This window comes from Bos javanicus, chromosome 7 (genome assembly GCF_032452875.1).
Source record: "Bos javanicus breed banteng chromosome 7, ARS-OSU_banteng_1.0, whole genome shotgun sequence".
Taxonomy (NCBI): domain Eukaryota; kingdom Metazoa; phylum Chordata; class Mammalia; order Artiodactyla; family Bovidae; genus Bos; species Bos javanicus.
In genome coordinates this window covers 53,212,165-53,224,209 of record NC_083874.1, presented here as the reverse complement: position 1 = coordinate 53,224,209, position 12,045 = coordinate 53,212,165, and the positions used below count along the sequence as shown (strand labels likewise).

The following is a 12,045-nucleotide window of genomic DNA, read 5'->3' as shown; positions in this document are numbered from 1 at the left end:
GACTATATAATTTATTTTATCATTCTGTTATTGATGCAGCATGGTTTCCCAGTTCTTGTTATGGGAAACAGTGCCTATGTGAACTTTAGACATTGATCTCTGGGTCCTAGGGTGAATCCCTCCATAAGACAAATTCTTAACATTGGACTTACCAATCAGAGTCTGTACACAGTGTGATGTCTCCTTGAAGACTTGCTGGATTTGTCTGCTTTCTCCTCAGGCCCTGGGGGTGAAAAAGGCAGGGAAGAAGGTGTATTTCCAAGGGAGCTTATACAACTGAAAACAAGGCTTTGATGTATCCCAGTCTTATGACTGTACAGATTTCTTTTTAATCAAGATGCTGCGGGTATGGTGGTACTTACGCATAGGTAACTTTAATTCATTAACCTGATAAAGGTGGAACAAACACAAATCACTTGCAGAGAGAGAAAATGACAGTCTACTCTTCTTGAATAACCATCTTCTAGGACTAGAGTCAATATCTGAAAAAGATACTGATTCCCAAGGGCCCACTGAAATAAGTTAGAAGAGCCATGATGTGGAAAATTTGTTCACAGATTTCAGGGAGACCAAAGGTTGAAGGCTATTAAAAATTTTTGTAAACATAATTTTACACCTAGGATTTGGCATTTAATCTGTGAAATCATCAGCTTAATTATATTTTCGGAATACCATTCTTTGGCAGAGAAGAGGGAAAAAGCCCCTCTCATTTCTACAGAGAACACAAAAACTGGCAGGACAAACAAAGATGAAGCATGAACAGCCTCTTTCAAGGACCCTGAGTTCCCAGCTGCGTCAGCACCCTTAGCTCGGAGCGCCCTCTTCTGGACTTGGGCTCCTCTGCACCAGCCTGTGTCCAGCCCGCCAAAGACAGGACAAGTCTGATTTTCAGTTTGGAAAGCGGCTCCAATTCTAACCTCAACACAGCTTTGAGTTTCCTCTGCCTTAGCCATTGAAGCCCCAGGATGTTCTTTTTCAATATTTGTGCTACATTTTCAGGTTACACAGGACTCTGTCTCCTCTTTAAGAATGATTCCTTGGTGACTTAAAAAAAAAAATACCCTCCTTAGATCTGAGTTAAGCCTTGGGATTCCTTGTAAGTTTGCTGTCAGGAATACATTCCTAATTTTGAATGAGTGGGAACTGGATCTAGAAACCCAAGGAGAACAGCAAGCAGCTGTATGTGCCATTACCCAATGCATTTGGGCAAAGTCTATTAAAAACTGTGGGTTTCTGTCCCATTTTAGAAAGTTCTCAGAACTTTAGAACAGCCTCATATTTCTTCTATTCCTTTAACAAATACTGCTGAGCACCTGCTATGTGCCAGAGGTTTTCACACGGGGATAAGAGGATAGTGTTACTTTAATCCCTCACAGGTGATAACCAGGTGGTATTGTTATTGCAAAATAGTTGAAAACTATGCACATCATAATGGGTTACTGGAGCCTCAATCATGTTCTTTCAAATTACCTGCTAATCTATGATGTGCTGCTACTATTAAATTTAACTAGGTTAATCCTCTCAACTCAGAAATGGCTTCTAACTTCTTAAAGGGTGCTGTTCAATCCTCCAAAGTACACGCTTATAATCTCTTTTGATAGGAAGGAGGAGGCATGATGAATGAAAACAGCTTTTCTGAAAAACTGCCTGTTTCCTTTGGAGCCAGGGTGGGCAGAGCTGAGGCCAGGTCCTGTCTGGATGCGAGAGCCCACAGTCACCTGGCACTTTCTTCATAAACCCTGCTGGGTCAGCACCAGCCTCTAATGGGCAGCTTGCCCCTGGCCCTGCTCATCCTCTGGGCAAAAGGGAAGCCCCTTTTCCCTTTCTGCCTCTCTCAGTCTCATTCAAGTAATCCCTAGGGACCATCTGCCAGACTAGGGGGCATCAGGTCATGGAAAGGATCAGCTCCAAAGATGAGAATACTTCCTTGCAACCAGACCACAACATTTATGGAGTCAAAGACAGCAATAACCACACTGGGAAGTGAGTCAGGCAAGGTCATCCAGGAGAGATAAGGAAATGACGCAAGGCTGAGGGCTTGAGGAGCCAAATCCCAGCACAACTTCCATGAGATTCCACTTGTTATTTATGCTCTGATTTTTACTAAACTTCAGATGAACCTCGGACAGGCAGACACCATGTCGTCTTCACTTCTCTTAGATTTATAACCATAATATGATGCTTCTTAAGGAAAGTCATAGATCCTCCTAGTTTGCTATCCAAATTATAAGTGAACCTGGCTTTTTAAAAACACTAACCTTCTCTCAAACATCACTCCAGATTTCCACAGGGGGTGATTCTGATAGAGTATTTGTGGGCTTGCTCCATCCAAAGTTCTGAACTTTCAGGTGCCCTTCCCCAAGTTATTCTGTTCAATTAAATCCCAGTCATTCAATTCAATTCACCAAGGAATTACTGAGCTGAGTTCTGTGTTAGAAAAAGACCTGGATACTGCCCTTAGGAAACTCATTAGACCAAGGGATGAGACAGATGAATAAACAAATCATTTCAGTTCAGCATGGTAAGTGCAATGATAGAATTACATACAAGGCAGCACTTTCGAGCTTCTGCTCTCATGGAGCCACAGTCTGGGGGAGAGCCAGACATTGACTGGTAAAGGGCACAAATAAAAATAGAGTTTAAACTTTGACCAGCACCATGGAGGAGAGGCAGGCAGCACCATGAGAGTTTTAATGGGACATGTGGTCAGGGAAGGTTGAGTAGGACATCCTTGAGTAACGCAGTTGAGATGTGAAAGATGGCTCAGGGTGAATTAGCTGTGGAGTGGAGGCAACGGGGGTCCTGGCAGAGGGAAAGCATGTGCAAAGGAGCTGTGCAGGAGGTCACACTGTGTATCCAAGGGATGAAACCAAAGCTGGTGTGGTTAGATCAAAGGGTCAGAGGGGGTGGTAGGGTGGCTGAGCCAGAGAGGTCAGCAGGGCTGGATCCCATACACCCCCTGGTCAGCCAGGACTGTTAATTCTGGGTGCTTATTTCCTCACCTCTGTAAAGGGGGTCCAAACAGCACCTATCTCACAGGAATAATGGAATCCCTTTCAGCACTTAGAGGAGTGTCAAAGAGGATCGGCTGCTATTATAATGCTGTAATTATCATCTGCGTCATCTCACCAGGATGAGCCTGCAGATAAGGATCCTGCTGGCCCAGGTCAGATATTTCTTAACACTTAGCTACATGGGCACAGTTCCATAGACGGCTCAGAGGCCACAGAAATCAGCATAAGCTCTTGTAAGCGTAAGGGCAGGCTTTCTGGAGACACTCTGAATGAATGACCGGCTGGACTGCTGACCACAGGGCTCCAAAACCACCACCAGGAGTTTATCCCCAAACACCCAGAAAAAAACCGAGACAGAGGAAGGAGGACAGTGCCTCCTGCGAGAAGGCTGTCTATAAACGGAAAATTACACTGAAAGAAAACAAATCTTATTTGATGTGAACCCATTTTGGACTCTGTCTGGAAATCCAGGGCAGAAGGAAGTGGAGGGGACAGGGAGTGAGCAGGTGTGCCCAGGCTGAGGCGCCCTGCAGGGACCAGCATGTACTGTGGCTAGGGTGATCATGAGGGGCTGCAGCTGGCTGCCAAGGCACCCACACCTGAGGCCAGACCCCACGCTCTCAGGCTGCTTCTGTGCTCCGATATGTGCTCGGTCTGCTGACATTGGTCCCTGGGCTCAGATGGGGAGAAGTGGTGTGGGATGAGCAACCTGGAAGGAGCTTCTGGGGAGCAGGGGGAGCAAGGCTAGGCTCCTGGGCACCTGTTTCCTAAAATGGGTTGTCTTAGCATGGAATGGGATAACCTACCTGGTAAGTGCTCAGCTTACAAGTCAAGTAGCACTCTCTTCAGAGCAGCGTGGAGCCTCCAGTACCCACAGCTTTTCATTTCAGTTCTGTAACCCCTTGGCAGCATGGCACTAGGGAATTTCCAAACATCTCAGTGCTCTGTATGTCTCATTAGAAAAGAATTGCAACCTGACCATTTAAATAGCTCTGCTCCAAAAATATTTACAATAATAAGAGGTAACATGAGCATGTTTTCACTACATGCCAAATACTGTTAAGAACTTTTCAGGGAGGTTACAGCACTACCAATACTAACATCTGAAGTCAGAATGTCTGGGTTCAAGTAACAGACCAATCCTTTCCTGGATCTGTGGCCTTGAGCAATGACTTAACCTCCCTGGGATTCAGTTTCTTCATCTGAATGAAGAAGGAGGGTTCATAATATCCACATCCTAGGGTTCAGGAAGGACTAGATAAGGTAGTATGGAGAACCTGGAACTAAACACTTAAACCTTCATACTTAACCATCATTATGAACATATTACCCTTTATTACATGATGCTTTTGAATTGTGGTGTTGGAGAAGACTCTTGAGAATCCCTTGGACTGTAAGGAGATCAAACCAGTCAATCCTAAAGGAAATCAGTCCTGAATATTCATTGGAAGGACTGATGCTGAAGCTGAAGCTCCAATATTCTGGCCACCTGATACAAAGAACTGATTCATTTCAAAAGACCCTGATGCTGGGAAAGATTGAAGGTGGGAAGAGAAGGGGACGACAGAGGATGAGATGGTTGGATGGCATCACCGACTCAATGGACATGAGTTTAAGTAAACTCCAGGAGTTGGTGATGGACAGGGAGGCTTGGCTTGCTGCAGTCCATGGGGTTGCAAAGAGTCGGACACGACTGAGTGACTGAACAGAACTGAAAAAATATATATATTGATTATAAAGGGGGTTGAACAATCACAGTCATAAGCATCCTCCTTGCCATCACTGTCATCATTTAATAGCCATGTAAGAAGTCTCAAGTTCTGAGTAAGTTATTCACCCAAGTCATTTGATCTTCACCTTTGAGGTAGGTAGTATTACTATGACCATTTTACAGATGGAGAAACTGAGGCTCACAGACTGTTTCAACTGCCATACGCACCTGTCCTGACCTTTTGACCCTTTCGCACACATCATCCTGATAAATCCCTGTGGATTCCCTCTCCCTCCTACTTCAAATGTCAAACCCAAGCCCAGTGCCTGGCACAGGGGAGCTGTTGATCAATGTCATTCTCCATCTCTCCCCAAGCACACCCTTTCTCCACCATCTATCTGCCCCTGCCCTTGGAGAAGAGAGGACAAAAATGTTAAGAAAAAGGAAAACAGGAGGAACTTTAACTTTCTAATGTTTTCTTTTATATATAAAAAATCTAAGGTAAATTTGAGAAAATGTTAACATTTGTTAAATCTGGGCAGAGCACACATAGGTTTTTTGTTTTTCACTATTATTTTGTTTTTCTAAAATAAGAAAGCCACCCTGCCTCTCTAGTCACTCAGTCTCCTTCCTTGAAGGTGGCCTGCTGTTTATCTCATGCCCATCGAGGTCAGTCTATGTGTTAACAAGCATATGAGTCTAATGTGATTCCCCCCTACCTGCCTCAGAACCCAGTCTCATCAATTAAATTCTCTTCTGATCTCTAATCTACTCAGTCCCCTTCTCTGAAGGTTTTTTCTTGACAGCATTCCCAAGTCTCTCATTTGAGAAAAGTTTCTCTCCGTTCCTCTTGCTTCAAGGCACAATTCTCCTCTTGGTGAGACCACAGTCCTTCCTAGGCGGGTGGTGTGGACTCGCTTCTTCCACCTGCTCACCACTGACTCAAGCCTCTCTTATCACCCACCTCTGGGGACAGAACTCCATGGCCATTTCTTAGTTTCTATGTTCCTTGATGTTTCTGCAGAATCTGATGCTTGGATCACTCCATTCCTGACCTTGCCTCCTGCCCTCACCTGAGCCATCATTCTCCATCAGTCTCTTTCCCCACTTCCTCATCTCAGCTCCCCTTCTCTTGTACCCTTACTGGGCCTGCCCCCGTGGTCCACCAACTCTGTCCTCTTCGCTCCACTCATGACCTCACTACAGCCTGCACTCCAACCCTTAATGAGCATTTTGGTGAAGATGCTAATTTCCTTTTGGGTTCTCTTTCCATGACTTCAGAACCACATTTCTAGCTGTCTGGGAGACATGCCCATCTCACTGTCCTGCAAACAAAGCAAACTCAACCTGCCAAATTCAAGGTTCTTACTCTTCAGGAATTCTGTATTTCTGCTAGGTTGGTGCTTCTCAAATTTAATATGCATACAAGTCAGCTGGGTCATCTTCTTACAGTGCAGATTCTGGTTCTCTAAGGTGGGGGTGGAGCCTGACAATCTGAACTTCTAACAAGTACCTGGTGGATACCAGTCCAAGGACCCCATTTTGAGTAAAAGATGCTACAGAGATTTCTATTCTCTAGGTCAAGGATTCTTAACCATCTAAAAATCAGGATCACCTGGGAACTGTACTAGATATAACATGGCTAAAAATATGCATATAGTTAAAAAAAAACAAAAACACCTTAAACAATTTAACTTCTCTTTAACTCCTAACCCAGACTAATCAGAATTTTTCTGGGCATGTGGTCTAGGCATCTGCATTCTGTGAGTGACTACTGAGTACCTACTTGGGCTGGATTGTGCTAAGGACTAAAGAGGTGGTGGTAAATAAGACAAAGCCTTATGGAGCTTGCAAGTTAGTAGAAGTCATGGTGATAAAAGAGAAAAATTAATACTCAAGAGCATTTCAGATAAGTGCTGTAAAGGAAAAATGGAGTTCTGAGATAGAGAAAAACTGAGAAGGGGCTACTTTAGTTAGGATAGTGAGGGTGACCAGCAGAGGTACCATTCAGGCTGAGATATAAGCCATGAGGAGGTGGACAAGCAGAGGTCTAAGCAAGGAGGAGCATTTCAGACAGGGGGACCAGTAAACACAAAGATGCTAGTCCATGCTTGGAGAGTTCAAGGAAGAGAAGAGAAGCCTGTCGTGTGGATGCAGCAGGACAAGCAAGGGAGGAGAGGAGAGGAGAGGGCGAGCCTGGGAAGAGGCTGGGGCCAATCATGAGCCTGGAGGACACGGTCTTCCCATGGATAGACACAGCAACAGGAAGCTGCTAGGAGGTTTTCAGCAAGCAAGGGCATATGATCTGACTTAAGCTACCTGCTGTATGAGGGCAAGAAATGAAACAAGGAAGTGGGTAAGAAACGATGACGTCTTGGAACACAGGGGTAGTACTGGAGAAGATAGAAGAGGTCAGACTGAGGATACATTTTGGATACGGAGCTTGCTGATGAGCTGAAGGGGGCTAGGTGAAGAAGACAGAAACAATGACTGGGGACATTTACGAAGATTTGAAATACTTGAGAAAGCTGGGGGTTGGGTGAGGGGAACCAATCGTTCTGTTGAGGTCATCTTAAGAGGCTTTTTTTGGGTCTTATTTTATTTATTTATTTTTTCCCTGGTACTGAGCAGCCTGTGGAATCTTAGTTTCCCAACCAGGGACTGAACCAAGGCCATGGCACTGAAAGTGCTGAGTTCTAACCACTGGACCTCCAGGGGATTCCTGAGGTCATCTTTTTTAAGATAAATACTAGACATCCAAGTACAGATCTGGCTATAAATTATCTTTCCAGACTTACCCCTTCCCCATGAACTCATTATATATGGGCCATCCTTAATTCAAAGTGTACTGTTTCTCAAGACTCATAGACACAGACAATCTTACGGGTACTAAAGGGGAAAGGCTGGGGTGGATAAATTAGGAGCTTGAGATTAATGGATACATACTACTATACAGAAAATAGATAAAACAATAAGATCCTACTGTATAGTTCAGGCAACTACAGATAATATCCCATGATAACCTGTAGTGGGAAAGAATCTGAAAAAGACACATATATCTTCCCTAATATCTCCATCAGTTGTGGGATTTGTGTCTCCTCATAACACTGCCATGGAATCCACAATGTTCCTAGAATATAAAAGGCTATTCATTCAATGTGTTGAATAAATAATGATCAGGACACATCCTGGGATGACAGCCTGTGGTTAATCTAGTCATTGGAGATCAAAGGTGGAAAGTATTCTTAACCATGGAGGAACTGATGTTTGTGGAGTCCTCAGACCATTGGTAAAGAACTCCCTAGTACAATGTTAAGAGTCTCAGCCCATGTATATCACTGCTTATCTCTCAACAGTAATGCATGTAACCTGCTTAGGCCAAAAGTGTGCCCCTTAAAAAAAAAAAAAGGAATCTATTTAGAACTTACTAAAGAAGGCTATTAATAGAAAAGCTGGTATATGATCTCTCCTGAGAAAAATACTGCCTTTGTGATCATCACCACTGCTGTGCCATGCCCAGCTTTGATAAGACTGGACTTTGGTCCACTGTATGTTCTGTGGGTACACATTCAGCACGCTGGGGTGCTGGAATGGGCACTGAGCTCTGACCATTTTATGACCTTAGGCCCAACCTGTCCATGAGGTGTCACTAAAACCAGACTGATTGATTTCAGTGTCTTTTGCTTCACCAAGTGCCAGGTCATGGATTCTAAAGTGGAGAAGAGACCATGATGGGCCGGACATTGGGTCTAGGGACACAAGCTGACAGACACCGAGAAAGTGAGAGAAAGATGAGCTAGAAATGGAGAGGAGTGAGCATGCAGGGGTGCTGGGTGGTGGCCTCAGCTCAGAAGGGTGTGAGAGGTTAAGGAGGACTGCTGGCAGGAGTAAGGGTGTGAGGCTGAGAGATTTAAAGGGGATAAAAATATAAAAGATGGAGAAGTATGGAGCTGCTGAAGGAAGATGGTAAAAGCACAACCTCAGTCATCATCTACTGAGTGTTACTTGCAAGCCAGGCATTGTGGTAAGGATTTTGCATAAATTCTCTGACTTGACTTTTCTCAAGATCTTGTAGTCGGTACTATTATTCAACCCATTTTACAGCTGAAGGACATAAAAAGCAGAGAGGTTAAGTAATTTACTTGGGGTCACAGAGTTAGCAACTAGAACAGCTAGGATTCAGGCTTAGTTCTGTTACTGTCAAAGCCTCAATTCATAACTGCTGCTTGCTATCACCTTCTAATATTGATTCAGGGACATTTCTTCTCCCCAGGCCTGATGCAGGCTGAGAAACACAACGTCTTCCAACATCCCAAAGAGTGAGGTGCTGGGTGATGAGCTAATTTGGAGGTGTAGTTCAAAAGCCTTGCTATGACTGAGCTGTCTGCCAGGGCCATGAGCCCTCAGAGCAGAGATGCTCTCATCCTTCATCAGGGAATATTCACTCCATTGTGTTGGGCCCCACCTCAATGTTTTTTTATTGTCTGCTCTCCACCATGAGTAATGCCACTTTCCATTTTAAGCTGGGAGCTTCAGGAGATGACCGTGATGTAAGGGTTGCAAGCTAAGTGCTGCCTGGGGGATTACTCACCCACTCTAAGATGCGGCCAACATCTCACCCGCCCACTCAGGATGCTGCTGGAATAGCCTCTTCCTTGCCAAAGCCTAAAGGAAATCTGGTTTCTCCTGGAATCAGGCTAGGAATGGTGCCAGGTTATCAGAAACTTGGCAAGTTAACTGGTTCTCCAAGTGGAACTACTGTGGTTGTTCTGGTCCCTTCCCAGTGGTTGCTTGTTTACTCATTTGACATTTGCAGAGGGCCTACTATGTGCCAGGCACTCTGCTCCATGACAGAACATTGCTACAGTGATCTAGATGGCTTTAGTTCTTGTCTTCAGGGAGCTAAGTCTAGGGGAGAATAAGAAGGTAATTCCAGTAAAATGTCACAACCAGGAGAATGAAATAAACAGTATGCCATAGGAAGCTCAGAGAGTTTGGGGAACTAACAGCTGAAGGATTTATGTCAAAGTAGGACAAGCAGGAGCTGGCTAAGCTCCTTAACTGTAAGCAACCAATGAGTTTAACAATAAACATAAAGAGAATATGGAGAACCCGCAGTTGCACAGAATCAATGGGAAGGTGTGATACCCCCAAATCACACTGCAAGAAGGGTCCAGCCAGATCAAGACCTGTGTGTTTATGCTGGGGCTTTAGATGCTGGGCAGTCAAAAAGGATGACAAATGTCCAGGATAACAGGTACAAGTGGAGAAGATGGGGAGGAGAATGCTGTCTCAGAATGACCTAAGACACTGAGTCAGAAAAGCCAAAAGGAACAGCTTAAAGGGAGCACTGACTTAACTGAGGGGAGCAGGCACTGGGGCCACAGCCAGGCTCTCACAGTTTCCTGAGTGAATTAAGTTTGCTGCTCAGAGACTTGGAGACTCTGTGGGGAAATAAGCCTATTGACAGCAGGTAAGTAGGAACTATATTGGATTTTTAAAAACAATTTTTGGTGTTCCTCGGGCCATTCTGGAAGGTCACAGTTCTTAGTACATGCTTGACATAGATTATAGAGAGCAGCTAAATCAGAAAAATACTCTCTGTGAAACAGTTAGAGAAGATGACTGGGACAAGCCAATGGGATCATGACAATAACTGGCCTTTATTGCTTGTGCTATCACGCACTTACGTGCATTGTTTCATCTAATCCTCATTAGAAGCCTATTTAGACACCAGCAGACAGAGGCACAAAGATTATAAATGGCTTGGCTGAGGTCCCATCATTAGCAAATTGTGGAGTTGGGATGCAAATGTAATTTACTTCACTATAACCGAGAGTGTGTTGACAGAAAAAGCAAAGTGAACGTCGATGAAGAAAAACTGTCATCACAGAAGAAAACACTTTGTTTTCTATGCTAAGAGGTTGGAAGCTTCATTCCTTAGCTATTGCTTCTTTCATGGGTACCATTTTGAATCTCAAGGTCAGTTATTGCTCCCTACTGAGAAATTTTCAAATTTTTATCTGAGGGGAAAAAGACTCATTTCCTAGAGGAACACTTTAGTGAGGTGCCTGTAGCAGTAAGTCAGGATATTAACCTCTAGGTTGCAGCAAGAGGTATATATAGCAATTTGATGGGATGTTTAGAATAAAAAATGTCTTTATACAAATAATACATGTTACTTATAAAAAACTAGGGAACTATGGGAAAATATAAATAAGAAAACAAAAATCATCTGTAACCTTGACATGTAATAATGGCTATGGTCATACTCTTGGGTCTGTGTGTGTACATAATCTACAGTCTCTCTTTAAACTGCATATATATATCTATGTATAGGTATTATGTTTTTAAATCATAGTTCTTAATATCTTAAATAATATTGCCTTGATTTCACCTTTTTCCTCGAGGAAGAATTGTACCAGAGTATTCAAATTGGTAAATCTACTAAATGAATATCAGTGAACAGACTAGAACATGATCTGGAACGCAAGGGCCTTTGTTCAAAGGACAGAAGACATGGGGGCCTCCTGGGGCGCACTGGATCTAGTGTATGTGCCTGGTTCTTTTAGGAGGACTTGGGTTTTCATTGTTTATTAATATTTCTAGTTGGCAAGCATTACCTGAAAAATGTTTAACATAATGATTAACCTAATCAGATAACGATTTATTAATTAGGAGAGATTTATTGCACAATCTACCTACCATACAGATGACGTTGATCATGCTATATAGACAAAAAGTAGAAGAGTAGCTTTTAGGACCGAGCACCAAGTGGAATCCTGGTTCTGACCCCACGTCTGCTTCTCTGGCCTAGGGAACCCCATCCCTTCCCATGTTCCAGTCACAGGCAATTCAAACCCCCACAGTCCAGCGTACACAATAATGCGGCCTTCTTAGGCAGGAATGCGGCTTGGCCTTTACAGCCCACTCTGAGCATCATCTCTTGGAGCCCATGTGGCTCAAGCCAGCACAAAGCCAGGTCTGTGTGGTCACTGCTGTTGTCAACTCTTGGCACACCCAGTGCCACCCATCTCCTGCCCTTTTCCCAGCTCATCAATACAAAGTTCTACCAGTTGAGGAGCCCCGTGTGCTCACTCTGTGCAGCTCAGACATCTGTTTTGTGTTGGGAGTCACTGGCCGGTCAAGGGCTTGCATGCTGCAGCTGGATTGCTGATGTAAACAAAGCTGCCTTCATCTGAGTTTTCTGACCCTTCAAAGACCCCACAAAACTATCCCCTCTGGCCTCCATCAGCACTTTGCTCCCAGTCCAAGGGGACAAGGAAAATGGACTTGGTTTTAGTTAATAGGTAACAGTCA

General features: G+C 44.0%; 2 protein-coding genes across 16 annotated transcripts in view; one reads left to right on the top strand and one right to left on the bottom strand.

Annotated features, from left to right (window-relative positions):
• Positions 1–12,045, bottom strand: part of LOC133251412 (uncharacterized) — a 391,267-nt gene that overhangs the window by 12,489 nt on the left and 366,733 nt on the right. For all 9 annotated transcript variants that reach the window (XR_009737610.1, XR_009737606.1, XR_009737602.1 and 6 more), the window contains exon 11: positions 153–223. The gene's annotated coding sequence lies outside the window, so the exon portion shown is untranslated. The remainder of the gene's footprint in view (positions 1–152; positions 224–12,045) is intronic.
• FGF1 (fibroblast growth factor 1) overlaps positions 1–12,045 on the top strand; it is a 106,978-nt gene that overhangs the window by 38,541 nt on the left and 56,392 nt on the right. Inside the window, exon 1 of one of the 7 annotated variants that reach the window (XM_061423828.1) lies at positions 10,112–10,198. The exons of the other annotated variants lie outside the window; for them this stretch is intronic. The gene's annotated coding sequence lies outside the window, so the exon portion shown is untranslated. Of the gene's footprint in view, positions 1–10,111; positions 10,199–12,045 lie in introns of those variants that run through there. 7 annotated transcript variants of the gene reach the window in all.